Source organism: Suncus etruscus, chromosome 5 (assembly GCF_024139225.1).
Source record: "Suncus etruscus isolate mSunEtr1 chromosome 5, mSunEtr1.pri.cur, whole genome shotgun sequence".
NCBI lineage: Eukaryota > Metazoa > Chordata > Mammalia > Eulipotyphla > Soricidae > Suncus > Suncus etruscus.
The window spans coordinates 69,290,099-69,300,493 of record NC_064852.1 but is presented as its reverse complement, the minus strand read 5'-3'; positions in this window follow the sequence as shown (position 1 = coordinate 69,300,493).

Here is a 10,395-nt window from a genome sequence, read left to right as displayed (position 1 = left end):
TGCCATACAGCATATCTATCGGTCTGGTCCTAATATGAATTTTAAATAATAGACTACTACTTTATTTCTTTAATATATTCAAACAATGTTTTAAATTAATTAACTTGAAATAATTTATTTGGTAATCTGTTAGATAGTTTAAATTTTAATTAGCAATATTTTTAATTAAAATATAAAGCAAATGTTAAGGATAAAAAACATAAGAAAATTGTAGAAGTTATTTGTTTCTTTTTTTTTTTTTTTTTTTTTTTTTTGGTTTTTGGGCCACACCCGTTTGATGCTCAGGGGTTACTCCTGGCTATGTGCTCAGAAATCGCCCCTGGCTTGGGGGGACCATATGGGACGCCGGGGGATCGAACCGTATCCTTCCTTGGCTAGCGCTTGCAAGGCAGACACCTTACCTCCAGCGCCACCTACCCGGCCCCAGAAGTTATTTGTTTAAACAAATTTTACATTGCTGGGCCTTTAAAATATCTCAATATATCTCTATTTATTATGTGTATGCCAAAATATTTATTTCATATTCCAAGATTATACATATCTGCAAATATATTTCTTTACTATTATTTTAAAACTGTTTGAAAAAATGTTAAAAGATAAATTATGATTTTGACACAATTTTTCTTATAATAATGAAATTAAATATATTTTGTGTTTGTCAATCTTTTAATGGGACAGAGACTAGAAGAGCAAGAAGTTAATCCCATTGCAGTGTTTAGAGTGCGTTGAAAGTATCCAGTATTTTTTTCTTGGTATAATTATTTTTTATTTAAACAACTTTATTACATACATGATTGAGTTTGGATTCCAGTCATGTAAAGAACACCACCAGTGCAACATTCCCATCACCAATGTCCCAAATCTCCCTCTTCCCCACCCAACTCTGTACTCTTGACAGGCTTTGTATTTCCCTCGTACATTTTCATTATTAGGATAGTTCAAAACGTAGTTATTTCTCTAACTAAACTCATCCCTATTTTTGGTGAGCTTCATGAGGTGAGCTGTAACTTCCAGCTCTTTTCTCTTTCGTGTCTGAAAGTTATTATTGCAAGAATGTCTTTCATTTTTCTTAAAACCCATAGATGAATGAGACCATTCTGTGTCTTTCTCTCTCTCTCTCTCTGACTTATTTCACTCAGCATAATAGATTCCATGTACATACATGTGTAGGAAAATTTCATGACTTCATCTCTCCTGACAGCTGCATAATATTCCATTGTGTATATGTACCACAGTTTCTTTAGCCATTCATCTGTTGAAGGGTATCTTTGTTGTTTCCAGAGTCTTGATATGGTAAATAGTGCTGTAATGAATATAGGTGTAAAGAAGGGATTTTTGTATTGCATTTTTGTGTTCCTAGGGTATATTCCTAAGAGTGGTATAGCTGGTTCGTATGGGAGCTCGATTTCCAGTTTTTGGAGGAATCTCCATATTGCTTTCCATAAAGGTTGAACTAGACAGCATTCCCACAAGCAGTAGATAAAAGTTCCTTTCTCTCCGCATCCACGCCAACACTGCTTGTTCTCATTCTTTGTGATGTGTGCCAATCTCTGAGGTGTGAGTGGTACCTCACAGTTGTTTTTATTTGCATCTCTCTGATGATTAGTCATGTGGAGCATTTTTTCATGTGTCTTTTGGCCATTTGTATTTCTTCTTGGTCAAAGTGTCTGTCCATTTCTTCTCCCCATTTTTGATGAGATTGGATGTTTTTTTCTTGTAAATTTCTGTCAGTGCCTTGTATATTTTGGAGATTAGCCTCTTGTTGTATGGGTATTGGGTGAATAGTTTCTCCCACTCAGTGGGGGCTCTTGTATCCTGGGCAATATTTCTTTTGAGGTGCAGAAGCTTCTCAGTTTAATATATTCCCATCTGTTAATCTCTGTTTTCACTTGCTTGGAGACTGCAGTTTCCTCTTTGAAGATGCCTTTAGTCTCAATGTCCTGGAGTGTTTTACCTATGTGTTGTTCTATATATTTTATGGTTTCGGGTCTGATATCAAGGTCCTTTATCCATTTGGATTTTATCTTCGGACATGATGTTAGGTAAGGGTCTAAGTTCAATTATTTTGCAAGTGGCTAGCCGGTTGTGACAACACCACTTGTTGAAGAGGCTTTCTTTGCTCCATTTAGGATTTCTTGCTCCTTTATAAAAATTAGGTGATTGTATGTCTGGGGAACATTCTCTGAGTATTCAAGCCTAATCCACTGATCTGAGGGCCTGTCTTTAATCCAATACCATGCTATTTTGATTACTATTGTTTTGTAGTACAGTTTAAAGTTGTGGAAAGTAATTCTTTTCATATTCTTTTTCCCAATGATTGCTTTAGCTATTCTAGGGTGTTTATTGTTCCAAATGAATTTCAAGAGTGCCTGATCAACTTTGAAGAAAGTCATGGGTATCTTTAGAGGGATTGCATTAAATCTGTACAATACTTTGGGGGGTATTGCCATTTTAATTATGTTAATCCTGCCAATCCATGAGCAGGGTATATGCATCCATTTCTGCGTGTCCTCTCTTATTTCTTGGAGCAGAGTTTTATAGTTTTCTTTGTATAGGTCCTTCACATTTTTAGTCAAGTTGATTCCAAGATATTTGAGTTTGTGTGGCACTATTGTGAATGCCTTGAATTCTTGATGTTGATTTCTTCCTTATTACTATTGATGTATAGAAAGGCCATTGATTTTTGTGTGTTAATTTTGTAGCCTGCCACCTTGCTATATGAGTCTATTGTTTCTAGAAGCTTTTTCGTAGAGACTTAAGGTTTTCTAGGTAGAGTATCATGTCATCTGCAAACAGAAAGAGCTTGACTTTTTCCTTTCCTATTTGAATTCCCTTGATATCTTTTCTGGCCTAATCGCTGTAGCAAGTACTTCCAGTGCTATGTTGAATAGGAGTATTGAGAGAGGACAGCCTTGTCTTGTGCCAGAATTTAGAGGAAAGGCTTTCAGTGTTTCTCCATTGAGAAAAATATTTGCCTCTAGGTTGTGGTAGATGGCCTTCACTATATTGAGAAAGGTTCCTTCCATTCCCATCTTGCTGAGAGTTTTGATCAAGAATGGGTGTTTGACCATATTAAATGCTTTCTCTGCATCTATTGATATGATCATGTGATTTCTATTTTTCTTGTTGTTGATGTTGTGTATTATGTTGATAGATTTACAGATGTTAAACCATCCTTGCATTCCTGGGATGAAACCTACTTGATCATAGTGGATGATCTTCTTCATGAGGCATTGAATCCTATTTGCCAGGATTTTGTTGAGGATATTTGCATATGTATTCATAAGCGATATTGGTCTGTAAATTTTTTTTTCATAGCATCTCTGTCTGGTTAAGTATCAAGGTAATGTTAACTTCATAAAAGGTATTTGGAAGTTTCCTGTTTTTTTCAATTGCATGAAATAGTCTTGCCAGGATTGGTAGAAGTTCCTCTTGAAATGTTTGAAAGAATTCATTAGAAAATCCATCTGGGCCTTGACTTTTGTCTTTGGGCAGACATTTGATTACTGTCTTAATTTCCTCAATAGTGATGGGTGTGTTTATATATGCTACATCTTCTTCCTTCAACCATGGAAGATTATAAGAGTCCAAAAATTTATCCATTTCTTTCAGGATCATTTTTAGTGGCATAGAGTTTCTCAAAGTAGTTTCTGATTACCCTTTGGATCTCTACCATATCAGTAGTGATCTCTCCTTTTTCATTCCTAATATGAGTTATCAAGTTTCTCTCTCTGTCTTTCTTTGTTAGTTTTGCCAATGGTCTATCAATCTTGTTTATTTTTTCAAAGAACCAACTTCTGCTTTTGTTGATTTTTTGGATTGTTTTTTGGGTTTCCACTTCATTGATTTCTGCTCTCAGCTTTGTTATTTCCTTCTGTCTCCCTATTTTTGTTGAGTACTTTCTAATTCTATGTGCTGTGTCATTAAGCTATTCAGGTATGCTTCTTCTTTCCTGATGTGTGCTTGCAAAGCTATAAACTTTCCTCTTAGTACTGCTTTTACTGTGTCCCATAGGTTCTGATAGTTTGTTTCTCCATTGTCATGTGTTTTAAGGAAGGTTTTGATTTCCTCTTTGATTTCATCTCAGACACACTGGTTATTCAGTATTAGGCTGTTTAACTTCCAGGTTTTAAATATTTCTGCTGTGTCCCTTTGCAGTCACGTAAAATTTCAGGGCCTTGTGTTCAGCAAAGGTAGCCTGAAAAATTTCTATCTTCTTGATATTATGGAGGTATGTTTTATGTGCTAGCATGTAGTCTATTCTGGAAAATATCCCATGTACATTAGAAAATATCCCATGTATCCAGGCTTCTGGGGGTAGAGTGTCCTGTATATATCTACTAGGCCTCTTTCTTCCATTTCTCTTTTCAGTATATTATTGTTAGGTTTCAGTATGGTTGACCTGTCAAGTGTTGACAATGCCATGTTGTAGTCTCCCACAATTATTGTGTTGTTATTGACATTATTTTTCAGATTTGTCAACAATTTTATTAAATATTTTGCTGACTCCTTATTTGGTGAATTTATGTTTAGGAGAGTGATTTCTTCCAGCTGTATGTATCCCTTGATTAATACAAAATGTCCATTTTTGTCCCTTACAACTTTCCTAAGTATAAAGTTTGCATCATCTGATATTAGCATGGCCACTCCAGCTTTTTATGTGTGTTGTTTGCTTGGATGATTTTCCTCCAGACTTTTATTTTGAGTCTATGTTTGTTCTGACTATTCAGGTGCATTTCTTGTAGGCAGCAGAAGGTTGGATTAAGTTTTTTGATCCATTTTGCCACTCTGTGTCACTTAACTGGTGCATTTAGTCCATTGATATTGAGAGAAAGAATTGTCCTGGGAGTTAGTGCCATCTTTATATCGAAGTTTGTTGTGTCTGTTGGTCAGTCTTGTCTTAAAGTAGGCTTTCAGTTTTTCTTTTAAGACTGGTTTTAAGTCTGTAAAGTTTCTGAGCTGTTTTTTTCTGTGAAACCATGTACTGTTCCTTCAAACCTGAAAGTGAGTTTTTCTGGGTGCAGTATTCTAGGAGAAGCATTTATTTCACTGAGTTTTGTCACTATGTCCCACCACTGCCTTCTGGCCTTGAGTGTTTCTGGTGACAGGTCTGCAGTAAATCTCAAGAATGTTCCCTTGAATGTAATGTCTCTTTTCAATCTTGCTGCTTTCAGAATTCTGTCTCTATCTGTGGGATTTGTCATTGTGTTTAGGATGATTCTTGGGTTCTTTTTTTCTGGGGTCTTTTTTATTTGGTACTCTTTGGGCATGCAGGATTTGATCTCATGTATTCATTAGCTCTGGTAGTTTCTCTTTAATGATGTTCTTGACCATTGATTCTTCCTGGAAATTTTATTCCTGGGTCTCTGGGACGCCAATGATTCTTAAGTTGTTTCTGTTGATCTTATCATAGACTTTTATTTCTACCTGTTCCCATTCTTTGAGTAATTTTTCCATTGTTTGATCATTTGCTTTAAGACTTTTTTCCAATTTCTTCTGCTGTATGGAATTGTTATTCATCTTACCTTCCAGTGTACTAATTCTATCCTCAGCTGCTGTTAACCCATGGATAAGCTCAACCATGTTTTTCTTCAATTCATCTACTAAGTTTTTCAGACCTGTTATTTGACCAGAAATTTCAGTTTGGAATATTATGATTTCTATCTTCATATTCTCTTGATTCTTATTTGTGTTCTCTTCTATACTTTCTTTGAGTTCTTTGAACATCTTCCATATTGCGACTCTAAACTCCTTATGTGAAAGACTGACTAGTTGGTTGGACATGTTCAAGTCATCAGATTTTCCATCATTATACTCTATGTCTGGCGCTGGCCAGCGTTGTTTCCCCATTGTCACACTTGTATTGTGGGTTTTTCTACATGTTGTGGTTGTATTCATTAGTTAAATGATATGCATGGCTGGGAAGTGAAGCGGAGCAGCCGTGCTCTTCTGGATCCACCCTTTCTGGGCTTGTAAACTCAACTCCAGGGAAGGTTCCAGGGAAGGCAAGCCGTCATCAGATGAGCCACACACAGGATGAAATCAGGCCAAAAATGGAGCACAGCACAGAAGACAGGCAGATAGGGGTGCTGGCATCTGATTTCCAGCAGAGTTCAGTGACTTCCCCTTTCTGGGCTTGTAAAGTCAGTCATTTCTTTCTCACTCATTCGCTCGCTAGGTAGCTTCAGAATACAGGTTTTTGGAGGTTCGCTTCCCAGGTCTCTGAGGAGAGCTTCAAGGATTCAGAAAAGACTGAGAAGTACAGGACAGGGCTCCCTTCAGGTCCTCAGTTTCCTCAGAAGAAACACAGCAGGGCAGAGACTCCACAGGTACAGTAATCATCACTCTACGTGGCAGTCCCCACAGTCAGCCATTTCTTACTTACTCACTCTCTGCTAGGTAGCTTCAGAATGCAGTTTTTTGGGGGTTCGCTTCCCAGGCTCTGAGGAGAGCTTCAAGAATTCAGAAAAGACAGAGAAACACAGGACAGGGCTCCCTTTAGGTCCTCAGTTTCCTCAGAAGAGGCACAGCAGGGCAGAGACTCTGCAGGTGAAGCAATCAGCACTTTACCTGGCAATCCCCACAGTCAGCCATTTCTTTCTTACTTACTCGCTCGCTGGGTAGCTTCAGAATGGAAGTATCCAGTATTAAACCCAGGTCTCCCAGGTAATTTCTTGCTATCCTTAAGTCTTTTCAACCTATTAAATTAGTTTTTTTTTTCATTTTGAATATTTAATTTGTGATATTTCTACTCTAAATTTTGAGCATTTTTAGAGTTATTTTATGCTTATATTTATGGGTTTTATATAATATCTATATTCATGTATCATACGTCAGCCCTTTATCAATTAAATGTACTAAATGTATTATATGTTCATAGGAAACCATTTTTACTTTAATAGTATAATATTTCTTTGATTTTGGAGTTTGTATTTTTATATTCGTATTTAATGTGCCATTATCTAAGTGACAGATATTTCATAGCAGTTTTATACTATAGCACTTTAGACCTTACCATTTACATTGTTTGCATTCTATTATGAATTAAATTTTAATTGGTATGTTTTAGGTGAAACATATTTTGTCTTTCATATATTTTTATAGTTGCTCAATATATATTGAAAAGTTATATCATTGCTTTATCTTGGCACTTTTGTTGAAAATAAATTGACATCCCATAGAGTCTCTGAGAACTGACAGTAAGTAAAGTACTAGGAGTAATCACTGAGTATTGCCACATGTGGCCAGGTGATGCATTATGAAGTGCACTATACAGAATTTATGTAATAGAGATGGGGAAGTAACTGAATAATCAATTGTTGGGGACTGACTTGTTTGAGGCCATTTTGCTATTCTTTCTGCCATAATCCAGCCTTTCACCTAAAGGCTACATGCAGTCTTGCTGTAAGTTCTTGGGCCAAAGAGAAAGGAAAATGCAGCTGCAAAGTATAATTAATCTTTTAGCCCGGAGGAGAGCAACACAGCCTAGTACCATTCCCAGAAAAGAGGCCTTACTCCCTTAACCATATCCCTGAGTTTACAAGACATTCATTATTGTGTATATGCTACATTGTCTGTTCAAGACCACTGAGGCAAGCACATCTTGCACCACCTCCTGATAGTCAAGCAATTAGGAATGCAGCTAGAAGGTCACAAGATGTTTCCATGGATACTGCAAGAAGTATTGCCCACTTGCCTTATTTGGAATAATGAAGTAATTTTCATGCCAAAAGTGTAATTGACATCACCCTTGTACTGCCCCCTTCTCCTTCTCTATATAAGAAGGAGCTGTAGCCAAATAAAGTTGCCCTTGAGCAGTGAGACATTGCCTTGGGTCTTTATTATTAACCTCTCTCAGATTTTTACAGGTGTGGTTGTTCTTCTACCTAGCAAAATAGGAGTGCGGTTGTCTGAGAAGTCTTCCCAGCTAATTCCTGCTGGCCGGGCCCCCCTGGGGGGCTTCAGGACCCCGCATTTTGGCGCCCAACGCTGGGCACGAAGACCACCGCCACACCCCGAACGACTACGGGTCGGCGAGTCCGGAGCTGTTTCGTAAATCGCAGGATATACCCCATCCGGGTAGGCGTTGAAATGAGTTAGCCTTAATCAAATATTTAAACTGCAGTTTTTTCAGTCGTTCTGATCACCGCCCCTGATTGGCTCTTGGGGCTTCGCCCGTTGGCTTCACTTCCATGGGTGTTTCGTTGAGTACTGAACTTAAATTCATTATTGATATTCAGTCTGAGTTGAAAGCCAGACATGTAGAGGTTACCAAAAAGAATATTTGTAATTTTCTTATGTTTATTCATAATGTATGTCATTGATTTATTATTACCTGTCCAGAAATTGTTGCGTCCACTTGGGACAAAGTAGGACATGAAATGAGTGATTATTTTGTAAATAATGATGATTCACAGAAGGAAAAAATTATGTTCCAATATTGGAGCCTGTTAAGAGATATCATTGTAACTAAAAATGCCGGAACCGCCAAAGACATCATCCATGCCGTTGAATCTCATGTACAACAAGTCTCCCGTGAGTGTTCCAGGACTCCCTCTCGTTCTAATTCTGTCTCTCATCTCCCTTCTCCCTCTGAGAATACTTCCCCTTGTCCTCCCTCCACCACTGATTCTTCTACCTTTGTCTCCAAAGTAACTAATGCTCTTAAAGATCTCTCTAATCTTCTCATTTATATCCCTCCCTTACTTCTGTCCATGCTTCTGCTCTATGCACCCAGACCCCTACAGAAGAGGCCGCTGCACCCTCTGTGCAAAATCCTAAACAGCCCTTCACTTCCCTAGCTTCAGCTCCGTCCCTGTTTCACCACCCTCCCCTCCTTAGCCAGCAATTGCAACAATACAAAGCCTTTAATTGGAAAAGCCTCAAAGAGCCATTTCAAGCCGTAACCTCCTATGGCCCCCAAGCCCCTTACACGCTCTCCTGCTTAGAATCTAAAAGCTGAACTCTTTGTCTCTTGGGAAGTTAACTTTTTTTTCCATTGCAAAGCCCCTGCAAATAGGCAGGAATCCTAATCTCTAAGCTCGTATAGCTGGCCTCGCCTCTTTTCATACCTTAAAGGTACAGCACACACTTTCCAAGTCCCAGCTTGCCAACATGGCTCTTGCTGCCCTCTGTGCCTGGAAGTCGCTCCCCAAAGCCAGCATTCCAGCAGCTCCCCCACACCGGCAACAAACTGTTGCTGCTTTCTCCTTCCCCCCCCCCCTTTTTCTGACTTGAGTTCCCAACTCACCACAATTACATCCATGGTCTCTCACCTCTCTAACAAACTTGATAATGCTCTTAGCTCAAAAACCAGTGCTACTACCTTTCCTGTCTTTCTCCCTAATGGAAAAAGTCTCCCCCCACCCTCCCCGCCTGCTCAGCAGCCTCCGCAGCTACCTTCTCAAACGCCTCCCACTGATCCCCCGCACCCCAGGGGAAAAATTCTAAATGCCCAAGACGCTCAGTCCCTAACCATGGCAGATTCCCTCCTCTCACCGCTCCCCCTCTTAAAGCTATAGATATGAAACTACTTGGCCAAATTAAAAATCTTAAACAAATCTTAAGCCTTCAAAAACAGGCTGCTTCTCTTAATTCACAGGTTTCTGCCTTTCAGGCGTTCCCCCCCCCTCCTAAATCTATAGTTGTCTGTCCTCTGCCCACTGAATTCCACGGCCAGGCCCCCCCTCTTGAGAACTCAAAGAGACAAACTAATGAAAGTGAGGCTAAGTGCCATAAAACAGAAACTGCTGCAGTGCCTACAAAAAATTCTAAAGGCACAGTAAGCAGAATAATTACAAAGTATCATCTGCTAAGCCATAAAACCTTGCGATATCTACACTTTGCTGTTAAAACTTCTGAGCCTAATGTACCCTTTACTTTGCTCAAACCAATCCTCAGCCTCCTTCAGCCTCTTTCCTGCCAGCCTTGGGAAACAGCCAGCTCAGGCCCTGCCACTCCCACCTTAAGCCTTCCAATTCACCTTGAAATACCCAATCTTTGTTATTCAAAAGAAATCTGAAAAGTAGCATCTCTTGCATATTCTCAAATCAATTAATAAAACCATGATTCTCATGGTGCTTTTGCAACCCAGACTCCCCTCTTCGGTTGCCACTCCCTCTAATTCCAATAAATTAGTAATTAATCTTAAAAGATTGCTTTTTTTTTCCTATATATCATTACACCCTGCTAACTGTAAATAATTTGCCTCTAACCTTCCTGCTGTTAACTGTGCTAGCCCCTCCCCAAGTTATCAGTGAAAAACTCTGCTTCACCTTGTCAGCCCTACACTTCGTCAAATATGTGTTATTAGGTTTAGTGCATTAAGTAGTGTAAAGTAATTATTAAAACATTAAAAAGCAACAGAAAGATAAAGGCAATAAATTTTTTTTTCAT